The following is a 14,968-nucleotide window of genomic DNA, read 5'->3' as shown; positions in this document are numbered from 1 at the left end:
TATCTGGGTTTATAGAGTGGTCTCTTAATTTAGTGTAAGGTTTTATAAAATAATAAAAATATTGCCTACCGTGCATAGGAGTCTGGCATTAATGTCTCTACTGGCATCACAGAGGCACCAGAAAAAAAACTAATAACAGAGCAGGGATTCCCTATGTGGTCTGTCTTGCTAGATATGGGACAATGGTGTGGTTGATGGTGGACCATAAACTGTCAAGGAAGGCCAACCACCAACCCCTCTGTCATTAGCATTTATTTTTCAAAATTTGCATGACTTTGTCTTTATCAGGTATACTATATCACAGGTTTGCACAACTTGTGTGAAAAACAGGACTACTTAAAGAAAAGTTAGTTTGTATTTTTATTTGCGTTGGAAGTTGCAGTTAACCCCTTCCCGACCGGTGACGGAAATTTTCCGTCAACCTTGTCCTTCAGTTAAGGACCGTTGACGGAAAATTTCCGTCATTTTCTAAAGTTAACCCCAGATCGCCGCAATCGCGGCGATCGTGGGGTTAACGGTGCTCCGGTCTGCCTCTGTATTAGAGGCAGACCGGGAGCACCCGATCGGGCTGCCCCAGCTCATGTGCCCGCTCTGACAGCATGTCAGAGCGGGCACATGTGCTCAATGTACTTACCTTCCACCTCCCTGCACTTCCGGGTTCTGTGTGAAGTGCAGGGAGACGGATCTTCAATGATCCTGCCCCCTAGTGTAAAAAAAAAAAAAATTAAAGTGAAATCCCACCCCCCCTTTCCCCTGTTTTAATAAAATTAACCCCTTCCCTGTCAATTGATCACTGACTACAGTGATCAATTGGCAGGGTATACATTTTAATGTAATCTGATTTTTTTTTAACCCCTGAGGGTTAATTATTATTTTTTTTAACCCTCAGGGGTTAAATTTATTGTATTAATTAATTTCAATATTTAAAAATTAACTATTTAGGTGGAAGTTAGTGGGGAATTGGGGAATTTGGTGTTAGGCTAACTAGGGGTTAACGTTAATTTTTTTTTAAAATAAGCTTTAAAAAGGTAAAAAAAAAATTTGTTTTAACTGTTTTAGTAACGTTTAAGTAAAAAAAAAAATACCACCCCCCTTTACCCAGTCTAAATAAAAATTAACCCCTTCCCTGCCAGTTGATCACTGCCTACAGTGATCAACATACAGATCGCAGTATTATACTGTAATCTAATTTTTTTTAACCCCTGAGGATTAACTTTTATTTATTTTTTTAACCCTCAGGGGTTCCATTTATTTAATTAATTCATTTAAATATTTTATAATTATATATTTTGCTAGCTGGGGTGGGAGGGAGTTATGAGAAAATGGGGAATTTACTGTTAGTGCTGCTTACTGCTAGTTAGGGGTTAACGGTAAAAGAAAAGTTTAGAAAAAAATGTAAAAGTGTAAAAAAAGTTAAGAAAATTTAAAACATTTAATAAATAAAAAAAAGTTTTAAAACGGGTTTTGCAAAGTAAAAAAAGTTTTACTAAGTAAAAAAAGATTTACAAAGTAAAAAAATACATTAAAAAAATGCGTATTACCACTACACTTGGTACAAGCTAGCGGAAAAATGATCCCACGCTAAGGTTCAAAATATGCCTTTTGAATTACCCTGGGATGTCTTCTTTAAGAAATGGTATGCCTTTATGGGGTAATTGGATTATATAGCCTTGTAAAATACTCTAAAATGGGACATGGACACAGCGTAAAAATTCAAATTTTGAAAAAAACTGGAATGGCTGTGTCTCAAATGTGCCCCTACAATGTCCACATATACCTGGCAAAGGTACATACGGGGGTATTGCTGTACTCAGCCGACATAGTTGAGCGACATATGAAGTATTATACAGTCGTAGTACACATAAGGTTTGAAAAATATACTGTACAAACTCACTTTGTGTGTCAAAAAGGCAGAAAAAATGCGTTTTACCACTACACTTGGTACAAGCTAGCGGAAAAATGATCCCATTCTAAGGTTCAAAATATGCCTTATGAATTGCCCTGGCATGTCTTCTTTAAGAAATGGTATGCCTTTATGGGGTAATTGGATTATATAGTCTTGTAAAATACTCTAAAATGGGACATGGACACAGCGTAAAAATTCAAAGTTTGAAAAAAACTGGAATGGCTGTGTTTCAAATGTGCCCCTTCAATGTCCACATATACCTGGCAAAGGTACATACGGGGGTATTGCTGTACTCAGCCGACATAGTTGAGCAACATATGAAGTATTATACAGTCGTAGTACACATAAGGTTTGAAAAATATACTGTACAAACTCACTTTGTGTGTCAAAAAGGCAGAAAAAATGCGTATTACCACTTCACTTGGTACAAGCTAGCGGAAAAATGATCCCACGCTAAGGTTCAAAAAATGCCTTTTGAATTGCCCTGGGATGTCTTCTTTAAGAAATGGTATGCCTTTATAGTGTAGTTGTAATATGTAGCCTGCTCAAGTGCTCCAAAGTGGGACACGGACGCATCAAAACCCTCCATGAAAATTCACACTTAAAAAACGTAACTTGTTATGTCTCTTTTACAGCAGTGTAACTTCACAAAATAGTGTCTAGGTCATACATTGGGCATATTGTTTTACTCAGAAGGCTTAGCTGAGCATAATTTGGGGGGTTTGAACTTAGTGGCCCATATGAAATGTACGAAATGCCCAGCAAAAATGTAATCCATATGTAAAAAATGCCCAAAATTATATTTTACCACATACTTTAGCATATATTGGTGAAAAAATGGGGGCATGTTAAAGCACAATATGCACCATATGAGATACCCTGAGGTGTCTACTTTTACAAATGGTAGGCCTTTGTGAGGTTTTTTTGAACAGTCAAACTGCTATAATACCCCAAATTGAAGCATAGGCCCATTAAATCCGCCTCTCAAAATTCTACTGTAAATGTTGAAACGGACAGGTCTCCTATATGGCACTGTAGCTTCACAAAATAGTGCCAAAGACATACAATGGGGGTACCGTTGTACTCAGCAGAAGTAACTGAACACATAATAAAACCTTGTACAGGAATAGCACACACCAACTTTACAAAATACTCATGAGAAGTTCTTTGTTATAAGTTTGTGTGCCAAAAACCCCAAAATACTAAATTTTACTCCAATATTTAGCAGAGATTGGCGGTGAAATGGCTACTTAGAAAGTGTCAAAACAACCTTAGGACAATAGCCTGTGATGTCTACTTTATATAAATATATACTTTTGTGTGGCAATTTTGTTTTCTTTTATGGCTATTAAGCTTACAAGACAAACATACCAAATTCTAAAATCGCTCCATATTAAAAGTTTATTTTACTCCTTGTGCTTTGTGACCTGTAACTACCAAAAAAAAACTGAAAATCCCAGACACATTATATATTCTGCAAATCAGAACAACTAAATGAATTTATTTTTAATTACTTTCTTTAACCTGCACTAATTAGGCACACATTATTATTGCAAAAACTGTACAAAAAACACAAAATTTTTCATTTATTTTGCATTTTTCTGTATTTTTTTAATAATAAATAAGCATTTATATATATATATATATATATATATATATATATATATTACATCAAATTAAAGCCCTTTCTGTCCTTTAAAAAACAGTATATAATATGCGTCAGTGCAATAAACGAGAGAGATGCAAATTGAAGTTGAACGCAAACAGCAAGAAAATGCAAAAATTGCTTGTGTCATTAAGCGTAAGACAAGCTTCTGAAGCTGTGTCCTTAAGGGGTTAATAGAGTTTAGGCACAGTGTTATCTCTATGGGTTTATATAAATCATGCTAAGTTTTTTGGGTCAATATGATGGACTACCCTCTATGCCAGGGATAGGCAGCCTTCGGCACTCCAGATGTTGTGGACTACATCCCCCATAATTCTGACAAAGCATCATGGGAGGTGTAGTCCAAAACATTTGGAGTTCTGAAGGTTGACTATGCCTGCTCTCTGCAATGACTGGAGGATCAAAGATACTAAATAGAATATTTTTAAAAAAAGGACAAGGTACTTTGGAATGGGATGCATGGCTTAGAACAAGAGATTAAAGAAACACTAGAGGGTCAGGAACACAAACATGCATTCCTGACCCTATGTCTATGTTTCAATAATGTTAAAACCACCACCCTCCTAAATATAGTAAATGTTACTTTTATCCAAGTGTGCAGCTGCTGTCTCTGCCCCTGATCTGTCTGCTTGGCTGACATAATCAGAAGTTTTTCTTTGAGTCAATCACAATGCTTTTCCATAGGATTGGCTTAGACTGTCAATGAGGCAGATCAGGGGCAGAGCCAGTGGTGTATTTTAGATTTGTGCTGCCCTAGGCATGACAAAACTCTGGCACCCCCCTCCCGACCCCCCAAATGTATTTTTACCCCTCCCCTTCCTGTCAAGGCAACACCTTGTTTGACAGACACCCACAAACACACAGTTTGACAGACACCCACTGACAGGCACACACTCTCAGATACATATATAATTACATACATTCACTGACACACATTCACTAACAGACGCACACTCACAGGCATACTCTGACAGACACACACATTCACTAACAGGCACACACTGACAGACACACACATTCACTAACAGGCACACACTGACAGACACACACATTCACTAACAGGCACACACGCACTCACAGGCACACACTGACAGACGCACACATTTACTCACACAGACACACTCACTAACAGATACACACTCACTCACAGACATACACTGACAAACACATTCATTCACAGACACAAACATTCACTAACTCACAGACACACACACACACACACATTCACTCACTCACACCTTGATACTCACACACTTACAAATTAAGAGGATTTGTAAGAGTTAATTCTTCCCTGGGGTCCAGTGGGGTTGGCTGCTGCTGGGCAGGCACAGGCTGATGGTCAGTCAGCAAATGCAAGAGGCGAGGGGGCTGTGATCTTCCTGCTCAGCTCCCTCGCGCTGCTTAGTGATGCTGGGAGCCGGAGTGATGTCATATCATTGAGAAAAGCCCAGGACACAGTGCTCCCTTGCCGCCCGCCCATAATATTAGCAGCTGAACGCCTCAAGGGGGTCCTGAGCTGGCCAGTTGGTCAGCTCTCGGGTCCCCCATGAAAGAGGCTAACAAGGCCTTGTTAGCCTCGTTAACCATACAGCACAAGCCAAACACAGCCCTGGCTCTATGAGCATCTCATCATAGAGAGGAAAGTTCAGTGTCTCCATGCAAAGGGTGGAGGTTCTAAATGACAGTGCTGCACTGCCCCAGGAAGCACCTCTAGTAGCCATCTGAGGAGTGGCCAGTGGAGTTATCACTAGGCTGTAATGTAAACACTGCATTTTCTCTGATAAGACAGTGTTTACTGCAAAAAGCCTGAAGGTAATGATTCTACTCAGCAGACCAAATTCAATAAGCTGTAGTTGTTCTGGTGACTATAGTGTCCTTAAAGGGAGCATGACAAAAACATGGGATGAGAATTAAAAATGATGTGTGGGTATTTTCACATGGTTAGGTTTAGGGATATGTCTGTGCCCCCAAACTGAAGAGTGACACTTTCTAAACTTCATAGGTTTTAACCCCTTAAGGACCAAACTTCTGGAATAAAAGGGAATCATGACGTGTCACACACGTCATGTGTCCTTAAGGGGTTAATGTATTTTCTTTTCTTTTTTATTTTTAATCAGTTTTATGAAAGTGTAATTTGTATATATTTCTGTTACACATCATACCTTAATGTGTTCCATGCCCTTCCTCACATTTTCTTTCTCTGGATCCTCTTGCTGTGTCTCCAGCCTGCTGCCTTCAGCTGCCAGTCAGCCAGAGCCAACGCTGTGTGTGCAGGAGATATTATGTCCCACAGTATAGGCTCTGACCGCAGACAGCCCCAGGGGTTACTATAGGACACTGCCGGCGCATTCACAGTGCATGCAGTGTCCTGATACTACGTTTGAAGTCTTCAGCTAAACGTGAAGACCTCAAATGTGAGTGCTGCACATCAGGCAGTACTTAACTAGGAAGTCCCTCTAGTTTCTCAAGCAGGGCAAATCAAAGAAGACTTCAGGAAGAGCACAGGCGGTGCGGAGGACATCCAGGAGGTGGGTGTTACGTGAAGGGTAACACCCATGGAGCATGATGATGGCGGCGCTGGAACGGAGGAAAATGAAGTAAATCTCTCTATTTTGCATTGAATATGTGATATTTGGTGTATTCAACATATACCGGAGCGATTTTAGGTTAGTTTTTTTCACAACAAGTTCACTTTAAATAAATCCTTCCACTCACCTCCTTGTTCTCCTAAATCTGAGCCTCTTTCAGTCTTTCCTCTTGAGGACTATAATGCATTTAAGTACTGTAAAAGAAGAACAAGTAGTTATATATATTATATTCACTGCATAGATCAGTTGTGAGATAAATATGTTATAAAAAAGGTTTTCTTTATAAATGTGAAATTCTGAAAATTGCACCCATTTTTAGAACCACTCTATAATGCATTTGCAATGCATATTTGCCACGCTAGTGTAGAATCAGTTAATAAAATAGTAATCTAGTTAACTGATCTAGTAAGTTAGAATTGTGATGATATATGCTTCATTTTCTGTTATGATAAAATGATCAAACTTTTAGTGGAAGATAGAAGTAAAGGAAAATCTTGTGGGGCTGTGCAGACACCAGAGAATGAAACTGTACCATAGAGAATCAAGGCAAAAGGTCTCGCTGGGACATCTGATTGGATGTGATTCTCTGACAGATTTCATGAACTTGTTTTCCAGCCAGAGAGATTCTATTTATAAGCAGAGAATCCAAGGAGAAGTTGCTGACATGGCTAATTGAGCTTTCAACAGCGTGATTAGTAGCATATGATCCTTTCCTGACTTTCTCTATATGCTGCAGTTCCACTCTGTGTGCAGTAAATAAGTCAACAGGTATAAATTGGAACTTGTTACAAAAACAAATATGACTTTTTCTACTCTGTAACAGGGACCTGGATATATTTTATAAATATATACATTGGCAACCCAGACTGGATTACCCTGAGGGCTAGCTAGGCAGCCATCTACAACCCTTTAATGCAATTTTGTAGTTTGTTTACGGTTTAAAACTCAAGAATCATTTGTCCTATGATAATGACTGAATTCTGTTCCAAATGGCAGTTCGCCAATATCAGTCGATTCAACCAAATCTGTAGAATTTATTATTCAGTCGGAAGTGTTCAGAATGTGGAGAGAATGTGGAGAGAATCTGGACCAAATGCAACCAGCAGGATGCATTACAGCAGAGGCATGCAAACTTTGGCATTCCAGATGTTGTGGACTACATCTCCCATAATGCTCTTAAAGGGGAGATGAAGTCCACAACATCTGGAGTGCTGAAGGTTGCCTACTTCTGCACTTCCTGAGCAACAACAGAGTAAAGCCCTGTCATGCAACGATGCAGCTCAAAGAAAAGCATTTACTTTCCTATGAGAAGCATTTAGATGGGCATGCACATCAGTCCTCAATGCTCCTCTATGAGGAGACTTGGATTTGTCATTGGTAAGAGAGCTGGATGACACAGGAGAAGGAGTTTCACTGTAGTAGTTGAGGTAAGTAAAGGGAGACTTAAAACAAATTCACAACTAGGACACTATAACTACAGGTTTGTATTCCTAACACTATAGTGTTTCTTTAATGGAAAAAAAGCTTCCGTGTATAGATTATGCCTCTGCTCAATTCTCTGTCATTTTAGATTTTTGCCATTAAAAAATAAAAATAAAATAATAATAATAATAATAATAATAATATATATATATATATATATATATATATATATATATATATATATTACCCTTTTTGTGCACTTGAACTTTTTGCTGTTTTCTACAGTGTCTATGATCAGACTGTTCTGTTTGATCAACCTCACCTGTTAATTTTTTATAAATACAAAATAAAAATTAACCCTCTCATTTTATCATACTCTGGTCTGTAACTTCAGATATTTTTAGGTTATTTTAGGATTTTTCCCTTCAGATTAGAGGCAGTGCTTATACCAATGGGATTTCATCTAGAGGGATAAAAAACAGGCAGGCAATCTCCAAAACTTTTCAAGGACCTCCCCCAATTAACCTTTGGCCTTATAAATAGCTTCCTATCCAAGACATCCCCAGTTATTTGCCTGCCTCCGGCAGAGGAGGGTGTAAGGTCAGGTTTCTCCCTAGAAGTATGGTGAGAGGGCTGAGGCTCTGGAGGCTCTACTTCTTTTAATTAAATTTTTCAGAGATCAGCCAGGGTTTACACTCCAGACGGCTGTAGCCCCCAGGTCGTATTAATTCCGTCTATACCGAGCCAGGTGCCGGGCAGACGATGGTGCGCTTTTGGGCACTAGCTGGGAAGTCCTGGCAGTGGAACACTCATACAGGTTATGTTTATTTCCACCGTGGAATCACGGAATGCAGGACATGCGTAATGTGATTTTAAAATTCAGGCGCCAATATCTTTGTTTTTTCTCTCCGGGGTCAAGATATTGGTTTCCAGGACTTAGAGAGGCTGTTTACCCAGCAGCAACTAACTGTTTGCCAGGTGCACTCAGAATCTGTTGCAAGAGTGTTCACACCAAACCTCCTACACACTCTGAGAACATTTAAGGTAAGACTTTTTGCTTTATCTTAAATGACTCTAGCCTGAATAAGTTAATTTTCAGTGTTGTAAGGTAGATAATGTTTTTTTAACCCCTTAAACTTCTGGAATAAAAGGGGAATCATGACATGTCATACATGTCAGGTGTCCTTAAGGGGTTAAGGATTATTACTAAAGTCTTCAATCCTATAGCGCTTTGCAAGGGTAAGCACTTAGTAGATTGGGTCCAAAATAGATTATTCTTTGAGTAAAACCTATAAAGGATATTAGCATATATTTTTACATAATTCTTTTGGGAAACTTTAAGTTTCTTTTCTGGCTCAAATCAGCTTCTGCTCGGTGATTAGTTATTATGGCTTTCAATAATCGCTAATTACTGCAACAGGGTCGGCAATTAAAGTGAAGTGGTATATACAGGGGCGTACCTAGAGCATTTGGCACCTGGGGCGGATCCTCCTTATGGTGTGATGTAATTCCAGTAAAATACAAGTTTAGCAGGCTAAGATTGCCACAAGGCATATGTATGTATATGTGTTTGTAGTATCTAGTTAATTACACGTAGCTAAGATACTGTCATCACTGTACTGACCAGGTGCAGGAATGTAAGAACTGGAATTACGCGTCCCTCTCCTTTGTATCAGATGAGCCACGTGGTTAGACCGGATGGATGAGTTTAGACTCTATTTATTAAATAGGTTAAGGGTATGTGTGGGTGTAGTTAATTGTGGGAGGAGCTACAGTGCTATATAAGGAATGTACTCTATGTATTCAGTACTCAGACTTTGCTGTATTTTGGTGACGCTAGTCCCTCTGAGTCCCGATCGGTGATCCAATAAAGAATCTCTTCCTTCCTGAAGAAACCTGTGTCCATCTCTCTGTGCTTGGCTTCCGTCAGTTTCTCCGGTATCATTTGGTGCATTGGCCGGGAAGCTCATCGTTCAACGGTAGCTGAGAGGCAGAGGCGTGAGACGGTCTATCTTTGCCCACGTTCTCTACGGCTGCACCCCTGAACTTCTGCGTGGACCTCCCTTCGTCTCGGCGCCACTGGTCTGTTGTCCAGGAGATCATCGGCCTCTACGTGAGAAGTGCTGGGGTGTCCCCGTCGATGAGTGTGAACTCAGGTTCAGGAACGAGGAGGTAAGATAACTGCTGTTTTAGACGGCAGGACCCGCTAGGGGTATACCGATTGTGCGGTAGGCCCAAAGGGGTTTTTGAATCTGTATCTGCCCCCTCTGTCGGAGGGAAGGAGCGAAGGCGCACCGCTCGATCGAACGCTCTTTAGTCAGACCGTTTGATTTGGTTAGTCAGGCGGGGTCCTGGTGTAAATAGCCCTAGCCGGACACCGGTGTCTTGTCTAGACTAGCGTTCTAGGGTGTATATTACGTTCGCTAGGTCGGAGGGACCGGGAGACTAAGCGGCGCCTGTGTAAATTCGGTTCGCTAGTTCTCATCCTATCTGGGCTAAGTGGGAAGGCGTGTAAATTTGGAACCCACTAGACTTTTGATAGTACGACTAAGAGGCGCCTGTGTAAATTCGGATCTCTAGCTCGTTGTATAGTGCGACTAAGAGGCGCCTGTGTAAATTCGGTTCTCTAGCTCGCTATATATGTGGTGATTGGGCAGTGTGGCTAACCAAAACGGGTGTATATAGTTTTAGGTAGTCCATTCAAGGTACTGGCCAATAGTTTAGTTGGGAATTGTAAATGTGTTAACGATTGTTTTAGTAAAGTGTATATCTTGTTAGATAGCGCGAGCTCAGCCGTCTAGCGAGAGTGTTAATAGTGTGTTGCTGTATTATAGTGCACGGTACCATAACCCTGTATATTTACTGACATTATATAATAAGTACTAATCATTGTCGTCCATTGCATGTTTAACACCATAACCACTAATAATTGTATTGTGACCTTAACTTGTGCTTTGACCTATGCTAACCGTACTGTAACCGCTATTTGTAAAAGACGATGTTACTGGGGTGTGTTATAGACGGGTAATTCGTATATAGAGAATTATAGCGTGGGTGACTGTATAGTTACGCCAAAGGGCATAATATTGATTATATAGTGACTGGTGTAACAGCTGTGTGTGTATGGGAATTCCCTGAGTGTTTATTGTTATTGTGTACGTTTCACTTGGTAACCATACCACGTGGTGCTGTTGCCAGAGGAAACGGGTGTGACTGTTGAATAGTACGCGTGTATAGTATTCGTTGTCGACGACGTTCCATTGTTAAATATGGGTGCGTCGCAGTCAACGATTCCGGATCCCTTAGGATGTATGGTTAAGAATTTTAAAAAGGGATTCAAAGTTTGTGATTTTGGGGTAAAGATGTCTCCTGTACGTTTGGTCACTTTGTGTACTAGGGAGTGGCCTACTTTGGTTGCGGCATGGCCGCCACGTGGCAGTTTGGATCCAACTCTGGTACAGCGCTTACACGTGGCTGTATCAGGTAGGCCTGAACTTTACGGCCAGTTTCCTTATATTGATTGTTGGAGACAGGCCGTAAATGACTCGCCAAAATGGCTCCGGACATGCCACGAGGAGCAGTGTCGCCTCATGGTAGCTAGGACTTGTTCGTCCACTAGGACTGGTGTTAGGCCCATTTTGGACACGCCCCCTGAGTCCGAGATCCCTTTGCCGCCCCCTTACTTTCCGTTAAGAAGAAGTGACGCAAACGCAGGAAGTCCTGTAACCCTTCCCTCATTACCCTCATCCACTTCCGCTTCCTCCTCCAGTACAGGATCCACCCCCCCCTCGTACTAAATCTCCCCTTCCGGAACCAGAATCCACCCCCATTAGAAACGAATATCCTGATTTGGCGCCACTTCAGACTTCCGGTCAAGCTTCATCTAGCTCGGCTCGAAGTGTTTTATTTACCTCCTTTTCCCAAAACCAAACTCCCACATCCCCATACCCTATTTCTCCCCGACTGGAACCCATGACTGACGCCTCTCTACGTAGCCCCATCCAAACCCGACAGTTGACTGGTGCCCAACAATTAAAGCACTATCAGATGCCTCTTCGCCTAAATCCCGGGTCAGCTTATATCGATGCCGCAGGTCAAATGGCACACGCTGACCCAGTCTTCGTATATGTCCCATTTACCACTACCGACCTTTTAAACTGGAAGACCCATAATTCCTCGTATACTGAGAAACCACAAGCCATGACTGATCTGTTCACCTCAATAGTACAGACGCATAATCCGACATGGGCTGATTGCCAGCAGTTACTAATGACTTTATTTAACAATGAGGAAAGGACAAGAATAAATCAAGCAGCCATTAAAGCATTAGAGGATAGAGCCCGTGCTTTGAACCAAGCTAATCCAGCAGCATGGGCCGCAACACATTATCCCAACACCGATCCCGATTGGAACGTAAATGGTGCTGATATGGTTCAACTCAGAGCCTATAGAGACGCTATAATTGCTGGCATGAAAGCCGGAGGAAAGAAAGCCATTAACATGTCGAAGACAGTTGAGGTGATCCAGAAAAGCGATGAAGCGCCCAGTGTCTTTTATGACCGATTATTGGAGGCATACCGCTTGTATACCCCCTTTAATCCGGAAGACGCAGACAATTCCCGAATGGTTAACTCCGCCTTTGTCAGCCAAGCATACGGAGATATTAAGCGCAAGCTACAAAAGTTAGAAGGGTTTGCAGGTATGTCAATCTCCCAACTAATGGAGGTAGCTAATAAGGTCTATATGAATAGGGAAACAGAAAGCAAGAAAGAGGAGGAGCGCAAGATGCGTAAAAAGGCTGATATGCTAGCGGTAGCGATCGCAGGCGTAGATAAACGGGGCCCAGATAGAGGCAATAATAGATGGAGTAGGGAGCCTTTGAGTAGGGATCAATGCGCGTATTGCAAGGAAGAAGGGCATTGGAGGAACGAATGTCCGCAAAGAGAGCAGTACGAGAGAGACCAACCCAGGGCAGGCTACGGAAACTTTAGAGGTAGAGCGAGAGGTAGAGGAGGCCCCGGAGGGAGTAATGGTTATAGAGGGAGTAATGGGAACAGAGGAAGTGTTAGGGAAGACAGGTATATTCCAGCAGCGCAAAGGTCCCGCGATAGAGAAGGTAGGGACTTTGTAGGATTGGCTGACACTGTCATGGAGGACTATTGATACCGACCGGGCTCCATCCCCCTTGGTCGAGCGGAGCCTATGGTCGATGTATCAATAGGGGGGAAAAGGAGTGCGTTCATGATCGACACTGGTGCTGAACATTCAGTGGTGACTAATCTAGTTGCTCCTCCATCTGGAAGGACTATTACTGTGATAGGAGCAACTGGAAGAAGTGCTGAAAAACCGGTTCTTAAAAGTCGACTCTGTACATTGGGAGGCCACGTAGTAAAACACCAATTCCTTTATATGCCTGAATGTCCAGTCCAATTGCTGGGACGTGATATGCTATCCAAATTACAAGCGCAGATTACGTTCCTACCAGATGGAACAACATCTTTAAAGTTTAATGGACCTTCAGGTATTATGACTTTATCCGTACCAAAGGAAGAAGAGTGGCGACTTTATACAGTGTTGACTAGCCAAAACCCTAGGAGTGATGAGACATTGTTTAACATACCAGGAGTTTGGGCAGAGAACAACCCACCAGGACTGGCCCGCAATATTCCACCAATAAAAATTGAACTGAAACATGGGGTTTATCCAGTGAGCCTAAGACAATATCACATTCCGCAGAAGGCTAAGAAGAACATCCAATCCTATCTGGATAAGTTCATACGGTATGGTATCCTAAAATTCTGTACTTCCCCCTGGAACACCCCATTGCTGCCTGTTCAAAAGCCCGGCACAGATGAGTATCGACCTGTGCAGGACTTAAGAGCAGTCAATGATGCGGTTGTTAGCATACATCCAGTTGTACCCAATCCATATAACCTGCTTGCTTTAATTCCGGGCGGGGCTACTTACTTCACAGTCTTAGATCTCAAAGATGCCTTCTTTTGCCTCCGAATTGCCGCAGAAAGCCAATGTATTTTCGCTTTCCAATGGGAGAACGCTGTAACGGGCTCAAAACGCCAAATGACTTGGACAAGACTGCCCCAAGGGTTTAAAAATTCACCTACCCTATTTGGTTCAGCTCTAAGTCAAGATCTACTGGATTTCGAGTCTATCCCAGGAGAATGTGTATTGTTACAATATGTAGATGACTTGTTGATAGCAGCAGTTACAAAAGAAAAATGTCAGCAAGCAACGCACGATCTACTACATATTCTCTGGAAGGCAGGATACAAGGTGTCCAGGAAGAAGGCTCAGTTGTGTTTGCCAACTGTCAAGTATCTGGGGTTCCATATCTCTGAAGGTCAAAGAATTATGGGGCCAGAGAGAAAAGAGGCTGTCTGCCAAATACCAATACCCAAGAATAGAAGACAAGTGCGAGAATTCTTGGGGGCAGCAGGCTTCTGTAGGATATGGATTCCCAGCTATGCGATACTAGCAAAACCTCTGTACGCAGCCATCAAAGGTACAGAGCACGACCCCTTCTTATGGACCCAAGAACAGCAAACGGCATTTGAAGATGTGAAGAAGGCTTTGATGAGTGCCCCAGCATTAGGTCTACCTGATCACACACGACCATTCTACTGATATGTACACGAGCAAAGAAGAATGGCTGTGGGAGTATTGACACAGTACTTGGGATCATGGCAAAGACCTGTTGCCTACATGTCTAAGCAACTGGATGCAGTGGCCAGCGGACTTCCACCTTGTCTAAGAGCCGTAGCTGCAGCCGCCCTGCTAGTAGCTGAAGCCGATAAACTCACTCTGGGTCAAGAACTTTATGTACGAGTCCCACATGCAGTACAGACGTTGTTGGATTACAAAGGAAATCATTGGTTTAGTAATAGCCGTATGACCAAGTATCAAGCAATGTTGTGTGAAAACCCAAGAGTGCATTTAGAGACTGTAAACACCTTAAATCCAGCTACCCTTTTGCCACAACCTACTGAAAGTCAACATGATTGTTTGGAAGTAATGGATGAAGTATTCTCAAGTAGACCAGATCTTCGTGATTTTCCCATCCAGAACCCCGATGTTCAATATTACACCGACGGCAGTAGTTATGTGAAAGAAGGGATCCGCTATGCAGGATATGCAGTGACAACAATAGACAAGGTGATAGAAGCTCGGCCACTGGCGAAAGGAACATCAGCACAAAAGGCAGAATTAATAGCACTAACACGAGCGTTACAATTGGCTGAAGGTTTAAGAGTAAATATCTATACGGACTCTAAGTATGCGTTTTTAACCACTCATGCCCACGGAGCTTTGTATAAAGAAAGAGGACTACTGAATTCAGAAGGCAAAGAAATCAAGTACGCAGCTGAAATC

General features: G+C 41.8%; 1 long non-coding RNA gene across 1 annotated transcript in view; it reads right to left on the bottom strand.

Annotated features, from left to right (window-relative positions):
• LOC134600912 (uncharacterized) overlaps positions 1-14,968 on the bottom strand; it is a 79,746-nt gene that overhangs the window by 23,833 nt on the left and 40,945 nt on the right. The window contains exon 2 of the long non-coding RNA XR_010090390.1: positions 6,288-6,354. This is a non-coding gene — a long non-coding RNA (uncharacterized LOC134600912). The remainder of the gene's footprint in view (positions 1-6,287; positions 6,355-14,968) is intronic.

Source organism: Pelobates fuscus, chromosome 3, assembly GCF_036172605.1.
Source record: "Pelobates fuscus isolate aPelFus1 chromosome 3, aPelFus1.pri, whole genome shotgun sequence".
Classification (NCBI taxonomy): domain Eukaryota; kingdom Metazoa; phylum Chordata; class Amphibia; order Anura; family Pelobatidae; genus Pelobates; species Pelobates fuscus.
Note: the sequence above shows the minus strand (reverse complement) of the source record. Positions and strands in the feature narration are given on the sequence as shown.